Source organism: Gambusia affinis, linkage group LG12, assembly GCF_019740435.1.
Source record: "Gambusia affinis linkage group LG12, SWU_Gaff_1.0, whole genome shotgun sequence".
NCBI lineage: Eukaryota > Metazoa > Chordata > Actinopteri > Cyprinodontiformes > Poeciliidae > Gambusia > Gambusia affinis.
In genome coordinates, this window is record NC_057879.1 from 9,062,016 (window position 1) to 9,078,292 (window position 16,277).

Here is a 16,277-nt window from a genome sequence, read left to right on the forward strand (position 1 = left end):
TTGTGTTCAGCCTGGCATTATCTAAAAAGCTTGTCTGGTAACCTTTCTTTGCTCCGAACACTTAATTTTAATGCATAACATATTTCATTCGCTTAACCACAGTGCTATAAAGCCAAGCCCATTGCTATTTATAGCACTGTTAGAGGAAGAAGAGTGTTTCTAGGAGACCAGCATGAGTTACCATTTTGGATCAAAGCAAAATGACTCCATGCTTGATCAGAGAAGCTGGTGGTTATGAACACAATATTAAGTTTGGAATGGGTGGATGGAATAATAATGCAGCAGACAGCTTCACTGATTTTGCACAGGTGTTTTTATTGGTTATACAAGTTAGAATTAATTGACAATTTTCTCCAATCCACACATAGTGGAGCAGCTGCAGACACACATTCAGAGATACAGTACAGACCAAAGGTTTGGACAGAAGGTGTGTCCAAACTTTTGGTCTGTACTGTATATCCCCATAAGTTAATATACTATGACCAATACTTTGTCAAATGTCCTCTAGTAGTTTTTTTCTGTTGTTGTCATGAACAATATTGTGGAATAATTCAGACTGAAAGTTTTACCAGCTGACTACAGAATTGGTTTAGCCTTTTTGATTTGGTTGGTTTCCTTTCATGGACTGCACTTTTTATGACATAGCCCACAAATTGTCAATATGTGTGAGGTCAGAAGGTTTTACTATTAATGTTTCTTAAACAACCTCAAACCAGTGTTGACATGTGTATGGATAATTGTCCTGCTTTGACATTGTGGCACAGATTTAAACTATTTCATCCGAACGGTCATCCTCTGATTTAAAAAAAAGGAAATTGCCTGGGATGTTGAAGAACAATAACCAAAACTTTACCCAATCATAAACCAGAAACTGCTGCTAAACAGTGGCATTGCTGACTGTGAATGGAGTTTTTACAACTCCAGCTGCAGCTAAAACAAAAATGCTGCAGCACAGATGCTAACGGATGTCATCTAGGGCATCTTGCCGTTTTCCTTGCAGAAAGTCAGGCATAAGTGGAATCCATCTTCTGCTTATCCCAAGTGCTTGACCAGTACCCATTTAATGTAACATAACATTGTTTTTGGACTGTAGTAACTAAAACAACCTTTTGACAAAGTATGGGGGCCATGTCAGGTAGATGTCATATTACATCTACCTGACTGGGCCATGGAGAGCTTCCAAGACACAGGTAATCAAAGTTCTTTATGTGTGTGCACACATGAGTATGAAGAAAAGCAACCAAAACATGTTGCACCTGGGATCCATTTCAGTGCTTCACAAAGTACCCCCATATGGCAGTATTCAGCTGCAGCAGAGGTAAAAACAAATAATAAAAGACAGAGAGCTTTAGCTAACCCACTGAGTGGGTGCCGTACCTTTTAAATCCCTTTAACAAAGGAAATACACATTTTGTGGATTGCAGTGAGCAGCTGTCACCACATCCTCGCTCCTTTCTCCAAGCACAGCCTTCTATTCCTGACGACTCTGTTTTAATCCCTCATTTGTTTCCAGGATAGGTGATGGTGGAGGTATATTGATAGGCACAGGAAAGACTGATTCCGCCCTGAAATCCCCAAATGAAAACACACATGGAAGCTCTCTCAGCTTATAAGGTAACACGGTGTAATGTTTTTGCTTCTAATCCGATCAGTGTTGCCAGCTGTTCCCGTTGTGTTTTAACTAAGGTGAAAGATGGACAAGAAAAGGACTAAAACTATCTGACGTTCTCTTCTTTCTGTTGTTCCTTGTGTGCAGATCTGTTCATAGTTGATTTTTCCTGTTTCCTGTTGTCACCAAAGTTGGAGTGTAGGTAAAAAAAAAATGTCTGGTTTGCCAAGTCTTGTTTTCAGCCATCATTTAAATGGCAAGGACAATAATTTGGTATAAATATACATGAATGCATGGATCCATCCACTGTTGCATCAACGGTTCAGGCTGGTGATGGCAGTGTGATACTGTGAGGACTATATTAATGGCACACTTTGAAACCCTTAGTACCAGCTGAGCTTAATGAGAAAGCTGCAGTCTTCTTGCTGATTCCCCAATTTGAAGGGACTCTTGGAGATTCATTGACGTGAGCCTAAAAATAGCTGGAAACAGGTACTATTCAGATGAAGATGTCTCTCAAGTGCCTTTCTAGATAAAATGCCTGCGTGGCCCGCAGTAAGCATCTCATTCGGCTGTGATGAATGCTACGTGTAGCTCTAAGTTAACCAAGTTCATACTGAAACACTCCCTCGAGCACTATCATCCATCAAAGCCTCTCCCAGCAGCTGTCAAGTGATTTTTGTGCGCCTTCCCTTTGCAAATGTGTGGTTGTGCCACAACAATATCCGGCCCACCTCATTTGCTCCCATTAGAAAGGCGGCACTGGATTTATTTATTTATTTTTTCCTTCCTTCCCTCCCGATGCCCCTGGGCATCATATTCAGCATGCTCTTCACTCTCCAGCCTTCCTTTAACCACTTATTCATTCATCACAGACTCACCGAGGAAGCTGGTTAGCTCAAAGACAGTACATTTTTACAAAGAGAAGTGGCCCACGCAGGCAAAGAGACAGACATACTCAGACGGAATAGTATGACTGTGTGCTGCGCAGTGGGAAACGATGTCAGTACGAATTCAGATTTGCCAGAAGTCAAAGCACATTTGCAGCAGAAAAACATTGGCTAAAGTACTGATAGTGAATTAGAGAGGGGAGGGAAGTCTCTTTGCTTTCATTAGACGACCAGCTAGCCTTCTTTCCTGGCTTGTTCTCTGTCTGCTCACATTCCCCATTTAGAATCTTGGCTCTGTTGATATAGGTAAAGTTTTATATTGTGAAGGTAATTTTCACAAAAACAGAGGGAAGGAAACATTCATCTATCAGCCATCTGTACCCGTACACAATGACGCACACACACACACACACACACACACACACACACACACACACGCACACACACACCCACACACACACACACACACGCAGTCACTCACAGGTAGACCAGTTAACAGTCATCTATTTGAACATACACTCACATAACAGCATGCTTTGTTGTTCATGACCTTCAGGGACTTAACCTCATAATTGCGGGTGACAGTGACTGATAGATGCTGTCAAGCCAGCTGTTTTCCCCACGGTTGTGATAACCATAGTATACAAATAATTGTTGCATTTAAACTTTTTTCTATTGGGCATGTGAAATATTAACATTTTTCAAGGAGCAAAATTAAACAAATTTAGCAATTTTTAATACATTTGCTAAGTGGTCAAATTTAGCAAAAACCAAACACTTGAAATGCACCACAGTTTTTGTAATGAATCTTTTTAATTACTGAAAAAAACAAAACAAACAAACAAAAAAAAAAACAACAACAATATATTTTTGATTAAATTCTCGTCTGCACCGGCATGGCCTCTATATGAAAAAAAGTGCTTAATTTCTTTAAAATCTGTTGCGGGAATTTCGTGGAAGAGGTCTGCGTGTGGAACAAAACAAAAAAAAGTTGTGGATGAAAAGCCACCTTCCAGGCAAGCAGAGTTGTCCGTCACTCTGCCGCTCTCTCCTGTTCTCCGGATTTCTCATTAATACTTGCCTTCAACTCCATCCGCCCTCTTCGAATTTTCCAGCCAATCGCTGCATCTGGAGGGCGTGGCTTTCCTACAGAAGGATGAACAGAGATTGTTGAGGAGAGAGGAGAAGAGAGTGCAGTTGGACCGAGACGTGTTTCCCCCCCCCAACCCTTCAGCTTCTGGGTGAACCAACGCAAGGCTGAACGCGTGAACGAGTGATGGCCATGGCGCACAGCGACCTAAAATAAATTATCTATATATTAAGAAAAAAAAGAATGACATTTTCACACGAAGACTGGGAGGAAGATGTTTAGCTTGTAGATACCTGCGCGTCTCTTCTCTGGGCTGCAGGTGCGCTTCATCCTCTCTAAAGACAGTTGCTTTGGCTGGGAAGGAAGTGAACAGAAGAAAACATCCCCTTGGGATTAAATGCCAACCTTCCAGACTACAAACAGACTTTTTGTAGTTCTTCTTCAACAATAACATTTGACGCAAGCTTTGTACATTCGCGAACTGCTCCAGTAGACTGTTTTCAGAGCGCGGATTACACAGGACGGTATTGCTGTTCTCCCAACTTCAACCGCCTTCTCTACACTCACTTCAGATTTTATTTTTTATTTTTATTTTATTTTCAAAACGCCGAAGATGGGGACAATGCTCGGATTAACGCGGCTGTTGTTCACCCTACCCCGGGTTAGCGGGGAAGAGTGAGGAGAACGGAAAGAGTGTGGAAGTAGGAGAGAAGAGGAGTCGGCAGCGTTTGGCCGCCGTCCACTTGTTCGCTGGTGCATTTGCTGCTCGTGCTCTCAGACCTCCTTTTTTCCCTTCTTTCTTTCTTTTTACTGGATTCACGGACAAACAAGCAAGAAACGCACAGGGAGGACAGCGTTCACACCCTGGGTAAGTCTGAGTGCGTCTCAGTGAACGCGGATGAGTGAATATTAGAAACAAAAAAATGAGGTTTTGGGGTGAGAGGGGGTGGGGGGAGGGGGCAGCATCAGTGGGTGGGGAATGTGAAGCCGCTGTGCGTTTTTACGCGTTGCGCATGGCCAGGTTGATATGAGCAAGAGGATGCAGACCAGATGTGGTCGGTGACGCATGATCTATTAGACAAGCTGAGACAGGGCACAGCTGAGAGTTTCAATACGGATCAATAATACGGGGCGCTTGTTTTGGCCGTCTCAGCACTCTGAAGGAAGGTCCGATTGGAACTTGTTTGGCCTCAGATGTCGGGACGGAGACAACGCCGTGCACTTGCAGATTCATATAATGTAACGCGCAGATCTCTAAGGAAATGAACTGGATGCAGCTTATTGTACTATCTTGATCATGACGTGTTTAGCTCTGTGATTCCTTAACTTCCCGATCATATCCATCCGCGTGTGTGCCCCGTGCACGGTGCATCGGAGTCTTACTTTATTGTCACCGTCCATTACCGTCTGCTTTGCTTTATCTCACAGTCATGTGTGTTCGCTCCTTCTGTTGTAAGCGATGAATGCCACCCTGTCTCCCTGACTCGCTCCCACCCGATCATGTTTCTCCCCGCGTGTGTTGCCCGGCTTCCCACGAAATCTCTGAGCCTTGCAAGCGCGAGGCTTTATAACCTGTCAGATTCTTTTGTTGAGTCTTAGGCATGGTTTGAAAGGGACTCCTCTGAAAGCGGGAGCTTTCTGCGTCGGGTTCTGTTCCGAACACCCACCCTTCACTGAAGCAGACCTCCTTTACCCAACTCAACTCAGTAAGAGAAGTCAAAGAGTTGATCTGTGCATACTGCAAGGTTTAAATATACACCCACAAGCCAGGGGATGTCACTGTTATCTGCAGCCCTCCATTCATTCTAAGCCGTGCATTTTTGAAAGGAAAGAAGATGTCCTGACAATATGCATTTTGATGTACAGTACCTCTGAGCAGGATGTAAATGAGAGGCTGAGTGCCTGACACTCTGAACTCTAATGACATATTGTCGAACGCCAGGCTCACTGTAGATCCGTGCCGACATAAGGACTAGATTGCAAAGATGTTGAAAGCTCTAGGCAGTGATGGAGGCAGATGAAGTATCCATTAGAGGAGGTAATAAAGTTGGAGTGGAGGAGTTTCTACAAGGCAAACTAGGAAGCAGAGCATGAAGCAAATGTTTAACAGCATCTATTTAAAAAAAAAAACTGCGAAAACTCATTTGTTGTTAAGAGTACAAACATTCAGTACAGTGAAGTGTATCCACAATCTCTTTTCTACAAAAAGTGCATCACACATTTGTATTTAGACAATACCTTGCACGACAGATTTTTAATTACTGGTTTTTGGAAAACCACTTTTTCACAGTTGGCAGGAGAAATTTCTGCCCATTCTGCTTTACAAAAAAAGAGAAATGTTTAGAGGCATCATCCTGCTGGAAAGTGAACCTCTTTCACGGTTTTATATTTTCTGCAGCCTCTCACATATTTTTTTTTCTGAATTGGCCTGGATTTAACTGTTACTTCACACGTTTTAACATTTTATTTTATTTTATTTTTTGCAAAATGTGAAAAACCATTTGCACTGGACTCTGGTATTTGCTAGGCTAGTGGACCACAACTGACTGCAAAGGGTTGAAATCTGCACATACTTGAGACTTCCTCTGAAAATAGATGATCGATTTATAATTTTTAGATCCTAAATCAAATATTTCTTAACTTGCATTAATGCAGACAGTGGAAACAGACCGTCGTCCTTATCTCTGCTTCCCAAATGCAGCTTCCCAAGCTGCATTTTCTTTTGACTATTTTAAATATGCTCAATGAAAACAATAAGTGAATAGGTAAATCCACAAGTAGGCGAGGGGCCATTGAATCCTTTTCTTTTCGGTTCAGTTCTTTGTTGATCAATCATGTAGTCATATTCAATACTTTAGGATATCCGTACCAACGAGGCTCATTTGTCAGATTGAAAGTACCTTTTGAAAACAACAACATGCTTTTTATTAAGCCCACATGTCTGCATTGTAATCTTTTTCTGTATTACACAATTTTTTAATTGGCGTGATGTAAAATGCTCAAGTACTGCTTTTATTAGCTTCATAAACAAACTTCTCAATAATACTCTAATTTATTATTTATACAGCCAATAGGCTCTCTCTATCTCTCTCTTTATATATATATATATATTTCCTTCCTTTCTAATCATGAATTGTTTGAAATAACTGGTTATTTTAATTCTTGTTAAATATTAAAGTTTGTTCTACAATAGATTAACTGAAGGGGTACCAATAATTGTGGTGACAGGTATTTTGTTAAATTTTGTTTGTTTCTTCTGTTATTTTCAGAGTGCAAATAAGTGTTTAATAGGAAATGTAATTATTTTACCGGGGTACCAACAAAATGTGCATCTTTTATACGATGAAAAACAAAACAAACTGTGCTGGCTTTGACTAACACCAAAAGTAAAAAGCCAATATTTAGATTGACCAACTTCTTTAATTTGGATTGGTTTGTGTGTAAGAATTCCACATAACATGATGCCTTCCTGATTGTCTTGGCAAGTATCCATAAACGCAGATTAAAAACATGGTACAAGCATTGTTTTGTGTTTTGAAAAGGCGTATCTGAAAACAAAAGCGGAAAGTTTCACACAGAATAATCCGCTCTTCAGATTTCTCACTTCCCCCTCAATACACTTGCGTCTCAGAGCACTTACATAATACCCAAGATGGGTATCGAATCATTGCCCACAGCCATGCATTAGTCCACACATTACACTCTGTTATATGGGTAGAAGATGAACTTTGTTGTTTTTTTCAATTCAATTTTGTTGCTGTTTGGTTCCCTGCTTGAGAGTCATAAATCCATAGTGGGTGGAATAAAAAACGATGATTCACCTGTTACTGTTATGGATTCGCTCAGCGTAACAACATTTGGGCAGTGCAGTCAAACAGAAACCAAATCAAACTACCTTTCATTTTGCTCTAGACCCTGTGGAATATATTTAAACCTCTTTGACATGACTCAGTCTGTACCTTTAGAGCTGATGTAGCCAAGCAAAAGCAAAATTATCTGAAATGAAATGACTTTCACACTCGCATAAAGGCCCAGCTGCTTTAAACCGGCCTCAATAGACTGGTTCATTGTCGACCGCTCAAGTCTCGTCTCTATGAGATGTTAGTTTTGTCATCCGTTATTAGAGATATTTTATGTAATGCTCTGCTAAAAAGGTTTTTCTGGAAGGCATGTGGAGAGACGGGTAATGGTCCCATTTCAGAACAACGTTCCTCTAAAAAAAAAAACATAGTGGAACTTGTTTCATTTCTTTATTAATTTCTTTATTTCTCCCTCTCAATATCATTTAAGAGATAGTACAATTAGGACATTATTATGCCAACTCAGATTTTACTCTGTAATCGTAAAATTCAAACTGGATGAATCCCTCTTCCTGCAAGGATCCCTGCACAGAGGTAAATCCGCTAAGCACATTGCGAAGATAAATGCTTGTACTCAGTGTGTTTGCTCTTTAGTGATTGACTGAAGTATGTGATATGGTTCTGCCAGGACATTGGGAAGTACAGGAAATGCAGCCTGAACTAACATTACACTGCACTTTTAGATGAGGCAATGGCCCTCTAATGTGAGTAATCTTTGCCATCGTAAGTAGTACACAACATTTTAAATCACGCCTTAAGTGGAAGAGAAAATTCGCAGATATAGCGTTTGGACTTCAGTGGATTTGTCAGGTTGAGTTGAGAGAGAATATGCAATTTTCTCAATACTTTAAAAACGCTTTCTCTAAAAACTAGTAATTGGCCAAGCAAGCATCGAATTTAGGAGTCAATCCCTTGCAGTGCATCAGAAGAGCCGACTCCGATGGAGTGAGAGCCGGCTCTCCACTTTTGTTTTTGTTTTTCTTTTGTTGCTCAGCTCTCACTCTCAGCAGCTCTACCCTGCTGCCTTGTGGCCAGTCTCATGCGAGAATATGAGATCACTCAGTTATGTGAAAATGAAGAGGGGGACAGACATGGCAGTCAGGTGGAAAATCTGTCCATCCAGTCAGTAAACAGTGGTAAGGATGAGAGTGCATCACAAAAACTCATAAGGGGAACATAGGGGAACAGCAGAGCATGGGACACGGCTTGGTTCTGTTTCGTAGATGTATCTACAATCTTTTGTTGATATGCTTTTATGTCAAAGAAAAATGAAAAGTTTGAAATAGTTTTCAAGAAAAAGAATTTCTAATTTCTTTTTTTTCCCACCAGGGGCTATTTTGTGGGCTCTAGTGTCCCTTATTTGAAAGTAGGCTGGCAGGAAGGGGGAAGGAGAGGGACATGTGGCAAACGTCGGCCGGGTCCGGGAATCGAACCCGCGTATTTTCTGCAGCCTTGTGGCCATAATACATAAATACATAAAGTTTGACAAGTATTAAGCTTCTCATCAAAACACTAGGAATAGGATTCATTAACATACAAAACATTAATATTTGCATAGCTAAGATAAAATATGAGGCTACAGATGATAATAAATTAAGAGCTGCATGGAAGCCAAAAGAGAGAAAGAAATTTTAATATTTCTGCAGCCATAAACTTGACATGAGGAATACAGTCACTGGTTATATTCTGTCTTTTTAGATTTGGATGTTAAATTACATTGACCTTATGACCAAATCTTGAATCAAATTGTGAATGCGAACATAGCTAAGACTGGCTTCTGCCAGCTAAAATATGGATGTTTTCTTAAGTAAACAAATAGCTAAAATATGGATGTTTTCTTAAGTAAACAAATATTTTCTCTAGGGCAATGTTTATTGTTTCTGGTCCTTTTTTTTCTTTGCATGGATATGAGATGTCTTCTACCTTTTCCTGGAACAAGACAGCCTTTACCCTACAGGAAACTTTACCTGTGCAAAATTTAAGACAGGAACATTTTCTGCTCTATTTTATGTATTACCTTTACTTGATAACATACCATTGTAAGCTTTATGGGAAACCAATAAACCTTTATCAAGTCTCCAACACAATGTTTTATGTACAATATACTGAGATGTGATGGAGAAAAATCTTTAGGCAATGTTCTTGAACTGCACAGGAACTCCTCTAGTAATTGATTATTGATTGATGGAGATACAGTTGCTCTGTTTCTCTGTGCACTAATACGGTTTGTTGAGGTGTTTGATGACTGAAGTGATGCAAGTCAGCGATCCCAGGAGGCCAACAGAGCAGAGACCAATTCAGCAGATTGTCTCTTTTCTATCTCTATAAAAAGAACATTCTTTCTAAGATGTTGCAGACAAAATTGTAATCAGTTAAAATCTGAATTTGCACATCATACTTCAACAAAAACTAAAATCAACTAGGCCTCATGATTGCATTTCAATTTGATATTCTTTCCACTTTGTGAAGTTTTGTTATCTGAAGTCATCTGACATCATAGTGAGTTAAAAGCTTGTCTTATTTAACAGTTGTTACACTTTTTTATAGCAGCAGAAATAGTGCGAACTTAATTATTTACACCTACTGCTGCCAGAATACTAAGCTTTTAGAACTTTTTTTAGTTTTGAGCGAGTAGATAGTACACCCCTAAGGGAGGTTGGGGAGCAGGCCTTAGGAATTAAACTGTAACTCCTCCAGTCTGCACTGGCACTTCTCTCGTGGTGATACTTGCAGATGTACCTGGCTTCAGTGGGCAAAACTGTGCTATGAACTCAGTGTGGAACATGAAACATGGTTAAATCTTTTCTTATTCCCCTTGTTCCCCGCCCCATCTTTTCTTGGCTTTGTACATCAAAGTGCTTGTCTCTTCTTAAAGCGAAGTCTCAAGCATCCCAGTACAGGAATCGGAGGAGGGGATGCGGACAAACATCCCCTCAGAGTGAGCCGGAGAGATGCTCGATTGTTCCCCTTATGTACATTAATCCTCAGCCAGGCTCCAACATGAAGTACAGCCGTCCAAAGGCTTGCTGACATTTCAATCTAGACAGGGGATGGGGAGTCCTGGGCCTTTTGATTGTTGTAAGACATGCAACATAATTTAAAATTTTTTTCTCCTATCCCCTCTGTTTGGAAATAAGACATAACCTTCCTTTTTTTGTAATCCACAAAGTTTCCCCACACACACTTCTTTAATATGTTTATAAGCAGCTTTCTAATAGTCTTATGCACTAAGCCACTGGACGTTTTTTTAAAAAAAAGTGTCTCATTAATGAGTTTTTCTTTTGAAAATCAGTCGAGGGATTTGTTCATGCCCATAAGGCTAAAGGAAATTGTTTCGCAGTCTTGCGTTTTCAGGAACATAAAGGCACAAAATAGTTCGCTTTCCATCAATTTCTGCGTCTAAATGACTAAGCTCTTGAAAGAAAGTGGAAATGCACAGAGGACTCTTGGATTTGTTTATCATCTCGAAGTGTGCAACCCTATACCTAATAAAGTCTTTTAAATATTAAAATAAATGTTGTTTTTCTTAGTTTCCCATCTTCCTCTGGACTTTTCCAAAACTTCACAAGACAAAATGTCCGTTTCGATTTAATATACTTTTCATTCATGCTCAGGGAGTAGAGGACACTTTTTTCTTACAATGCATAAACTTTGAGACAGTTTTATGTGACTATCAATAAAAAGAAGAAGAAGAAAAAAAACAAAACGGATTGCATCTGCTTTGCTACACCTTGAGGGTTACTAGGCTCTCTAGTCCACAGGGCGGATTTACTGCAGTAAAAGCACTTACTTAGGTTCTCCAGAAGAACCAGAACCGATTGAAATGAAAACCACCCTCTGAGCATGAAAAAGCTGCCTTTGATATGTTCATACACCACACAGTGTTTACCCCTTGGAGTTTTACATCTTTCCCTCCATCAGTGAGAATCTTGTTTTCGATAATGCTCCATAATCGAAATTCCACTAAAGAAAAAAAAAGAAAAGAAAGTGAACTGTAAAATGAATAAATGTCGTGCGAATTGGAAGCACAAACTTTTTGCTGTATTTTCTTTCATACAAAAAGACATGGGATGGTTAAAAAAAGCCCAACTAAAAATATCGCTATTTATTGCTCTAAGAAAAGCATTGAGTCATGTTTGCTTCCTCAGTTTGCCGTGTCTGTCAGTAAGATAAACTCTAAACGGATCCACATTTGCATCAAAATGTAGCTCAACTGTGCCTTAAACTTCAGGTCTGAGTGATGTTGAGTGTAAAAACCAGGTTTTTGTTTGGTGCTGTAGGAAGGAGCATTAAGGAATGGAAAACGCTCTCAGCCCTGTAGCAGTTTATTTTTATGAGTTAACTGGACTGCATGGGAATCTTTCTCCACTCACCTTCCATTCATCCAATTTCCCCTCAGCCTCTCTCGCCCCTTTCCTGAAAATGATTAGGAAAGACATTTAGTGGCGAGAAATACAATGATCATATGTTGCGGCATTGATCTGCGTATCGAGCTATATCATCTGGATTCATTGGCTCTGACATCCAAACTCGCCACATTGATTTTTACTGTTGCTGTTAAAAGGAGATTTACCCCGATCCACCCACCACCCACCTACTCTTCCTGACAGATTCACATTCAGCCGTAAGCCAAACAGGTTATGCTGCAGAGGTGTACTGATTCGCTGGCGCGTTGTATCACAATTTATGTGCTAAGTGCTTGTGCGAGCATTCACCTGGGTTTGATTACATAAAACGAGGACAAAAGCAAGTGCTGCAGGATCTCCATCTTCGCGATTACTCCTTACCTAGAATGCCCACTAAAAGTGTTCACATCCATTGCATTTTATTTGTATTTTTTCAAATTTTTCATCAGCGCATTTGTCACTACACAACTAGTAGTGACAAATCTGTGACTCTTTTAAAAGAGTGGCAAGAAGAAAGGCGCTGTTGAACGAGCCAAAAATCCACACAGTTAGAACTTGGAATCCAGAAAAAACTATCGTAGGAACAACTTTTTAGACTCCTATTCTACCGAACCAGAAAAGGAATTAGACCAGAGGATACTTACTTATACTTATCTACCAACCCTGAATAGGAGTATCTAGTTAATTTACTTTGGATCAATATTATTAGCTTTTTCTTCTTTTGCTCTTTCCTTTGGTTTGTTATTTTGTTTGAATTTCCTTTCAATTGCTGTAAAGCACTTTATATTGCCTTGTTGCTGAAAATGTGCTATATAAATAAAATTACCTTTACCTTTTACCTTTAAGTTGTAATCCGACCAAACTTTAAGTATTTTGCAAATTTGAATTTTTGGATATGCAAAACTAGTAGAGGAAGAACAAAGATTCTGCAAAGTTCTGAAACAAGGGCATGAATAGAAAGACACACACACACACACACAGCCTAACCCACACACGCACACACACAAACTGTTTGTCTTTCTGCTTCCACTTCCTAATAGTGCACTAGGTTTCAATCACATAAATTGCGATTTAAAAGTAATAGTTGCGGTTGCAATGTCACAAAATCTATAAAAAGGCAAAGAAGATAAATACTTTCAAGGTAACATATGTGCTGTTTAACTCTGTAGATCAGGGGCAGATAATGTGAAAACTGAGCAAGGAAAAAGATCAGGTCAAACAGTATGAACCTCCCGGATATATTTTACAAGCACACACCGGCCTTACTGCTGTCTGATAAAATCAATAGCTTCAAAGTAGAAGGAGGTGCAATCTGAATATTAAAAACGTATCACACAAATGCTCTGACCTAACATACAGCATCATCTGACTAGATGTCATGATAGCTTCCTGTCCGCACAGGAAGCATCCTTCCATACCGCATGTTGGACGGTAAGAGATGTTTAAGCAATGGAGAGAAATCATTGCCACAGCATGAAAAAAAACAACAACATAATGCAAGGCATGAAGAGACCTGAATGAGCAAAGAATACAAATTGTGAAGAGGAAGCACTTTCAGAATAACAATAAATTAAATTACCACTGCGCTCTCCGGTTTTAAATAATAACTCTTTAGAAAATCAGAGCAAAACATTGCAACTTTGGCTTTTTAGCATCCTTTTTTATTATTAATAATTTCAGTATTTTTTTTTCTGGTAACACATTAACCCTCTGGGCATGAGTCAGGCATTAAACAGCTGACAAAAAAGTTATAAAACACTTTGTGGAAATGCTGAAACCTGTGCAGTCTCTGCAAAAGAATCAGCTATTTCCCCAAGGAGACGGTAGTGAGAAGAATGGAGCAAAAGCAAGGCAGGGCTGGATAATAATTAGAGCTTGATAAACTCACCAGAAGCTGAAAGTTGTTTTTTTTTTTAGAGGAGAAAAAAAAATCCCTCCCATGGTTTGCTGTCTATGTCTTAAGTGTTTGTTTTATTCACCAAAGTATTCGTATCCCATCATTTATAAAACTGCATTAGTCAGACTATTTATGGACAATGTAAAATGAGCAACTTTTGTAAAAGGAAATAGATTTTTTTTGTTTTTTTTGTTTTGTTTTTTGGATTGATTAAAAGACAGAAATGGTCATAACATCATAACAACTCAGTTACAGCACTGTCAACGTCACAGAACATTTTTACAATGAAACCCTTCAGGATGTAGAGCAGAGGTATTTATACAGACAAAATAAAAACTAGTGGGGTTTTTTTAATCACACCTGAAAATTTCATAAGAGATTAAATTTGATCTGATTTTATGCAATGTCATTTCACAATGAATGATAGTGATTTATGACTTAATGTTTGAGACGAAAAAGCTTTGATTTATGGTAAAAAAAATTGTTCATTTACTGCCGCGCACGTGATTACATCACATCCTGTGTGTGAGTGACAGAGCAATTGCTGTTACACAGATGTGCGATTAAATTGGATTTAATTAAATTTTCAAAAGGAAATAAATGCATAGCTGACAATTTATATTTTGTAGTCACATACAGGCAATTAGTGCTGTTAGCATTACTAACAACAAGGTTTTGTGTTTGTTGTTTGTAGATTTAGAAGAATTTTCCCTTAGGGATGGGATTTCCAAAAGACTGCAGACATTTCCTAATCTAGCATGTCTGAGGACTGACAAATTTTGACTCTTCGGAAAGATGAAACAAAGGAAAAAATCCACCAAGCCTGCATGAAATAATTTTCTAGATACCTTTACTTCTCTCTGCTTTCTGTGACCTAATTTTTAATACCTCACTGTTACTGAAAAAAAAAAAAAAGCTTCCTAAATCTTTGTTACTCAGTGGCAATTTCCACTTTGAGAGTGTTGCTGTCAGCATGACCTGGTATGGTGTGTTCACTGATCGAAAAATGATCGGAAGATTGTCAGCCCACTAACAGCCAGCCATCAATCACAAATGGTCAAGCATAAAATCATCCAATTCTGCTCACCAGAAAGTCTTTAGTAATGTCACTTTGGTTTCTTGTCTGTTATTGAGAGGTGAATTTTAATGTTAATTTGCTAAAATCAAACAAATTCCACACTAATTTCAGTTTGTTTGTTTTTTTATATACAACGCAAGTGTGGCAGTGACCTTCACAACACTGATGAAGATCAAATATCAGATACTACAGGAACTATTTCTCCTCAGAATCAATGGTAACGTATCCTGGTTATCACAATATGAAAAGCCAGGTTGGCTATGTGAATGGCATAATGGAGGTTTTATGCGAATCATAATCTTTGTTAAAAATTGAACACCTCCAATAAGTCATCTCCTTTTCTCGTATTGTTATGTTGCAAGGTGATGCATAACGAGCTGAAACGCCTCCGAGTGAAGGGAAAGGAAATGAGTTCCAAATTAGTGCGCCTCTAATAATCCCAATTTGAGGTGTAAGGAGGCTTTTCCCCCCCCCTCTTTCATTGGCTTGATGTCAGTGAAGTTAAAACTTCTAATTCATCTGCCTCACTTAGCATGCATGACCGCATTTTCAATTCATAAGAAGCTTCCAAAGCACCGTCTTACCCGACACTCCAGATCTGAACTTGCGCGTTTTGGTTGACGAACTCAACATGCCTTTTTAATTCATTTCCGTGTGAGTTTTAGGGAAAAGATTTACATGGATCATCTGATGCATATTTAATTTCACACTGGGAGAATGTCTTCTCGTTTTAATTTATTTTTCTTTTTTGTGTAATTCTTTTGAGTCTTATCTACATTTACACTTGTGAAATAAATAGGAGGGACTTTGATCCAAATCGATATTTATGAATAATAAAGCAGTTGGGATGGAGCTACAGGCAGAAATTTGAGAAAGGCTGAGTTAAAAATGATGCTCCTAAACAAAAAGGAAAAAAAAAAAATGCAGAGTGGAGTTTTAGGCAGGATGATGAATTTTTATCTCGTATTCAGTCTGATGTATTGTAATCTACTGTAGAATGCATGAGCCACTGCACTTACACACTCTTTATATTAGGCTTATTTGACTACTTAGATAAAAAATTATTTTATGTTGCAGCTAATGAAGTGGGCACAGTTTCCATGGAGACAGGAGTCGCTTTGATTTACCGTGTTTTTGACTGTAATGCTTCCAGTATCCAGATGTGCCACACCAGAGGGCTCAGTGGCAGCTTTTGACCTGGTTTTTGCCTCCCGGGCCAAATTAGATGTGAAACTGATGTGGTCCAACCATGTCTGCAGTAGAAACCCCTATATTTTTAATACCAGGGGCTCTCAAAGCTGCTTGTGTTTCCACTGCTGCACTGTGTTCACAGTGAGACTTAATGAGGTGAGTGCTTCTACTTTTTTCTGTTCTTTTCTGTGTGACATAGTTTAACTGTGCGTAAAGTGGGACTGCTCAAGTCTTAACAGCAGGAACTAAAAAATGT

At 39.2% G+C, this 16,277-nt stretch overlaps 1 protein-coding gene across 2 annotated transcripts in view; it reads left to right on the top strand.

Moving 5' to 3' along the window:
• The first annotated feature begins 3,668 nt into the window (after positions 1-3,668).
• The window catches only part of brinp2 (bone morphogenetic protein/retinoic acid inducible neural-specific 2), a 190,794-nt gene continuing 178,185 nt past the window's right edge, over positions 3,669-16,277 (top strand). The window contains exon 1 of one of the 2 annotated variants that reach the window (XM_044133142.1): positions 3,669-4,457. The gene's annotated coding sequence lies outside the window, so the exon portion shown is untranslated. Of the gene's footprint in view, positions 4,458-16,066; positions 16,178-16,277 lie in introns of those variants that run through there. The other variant, XM_044133144.1, reaches the window with a different exon arrangement.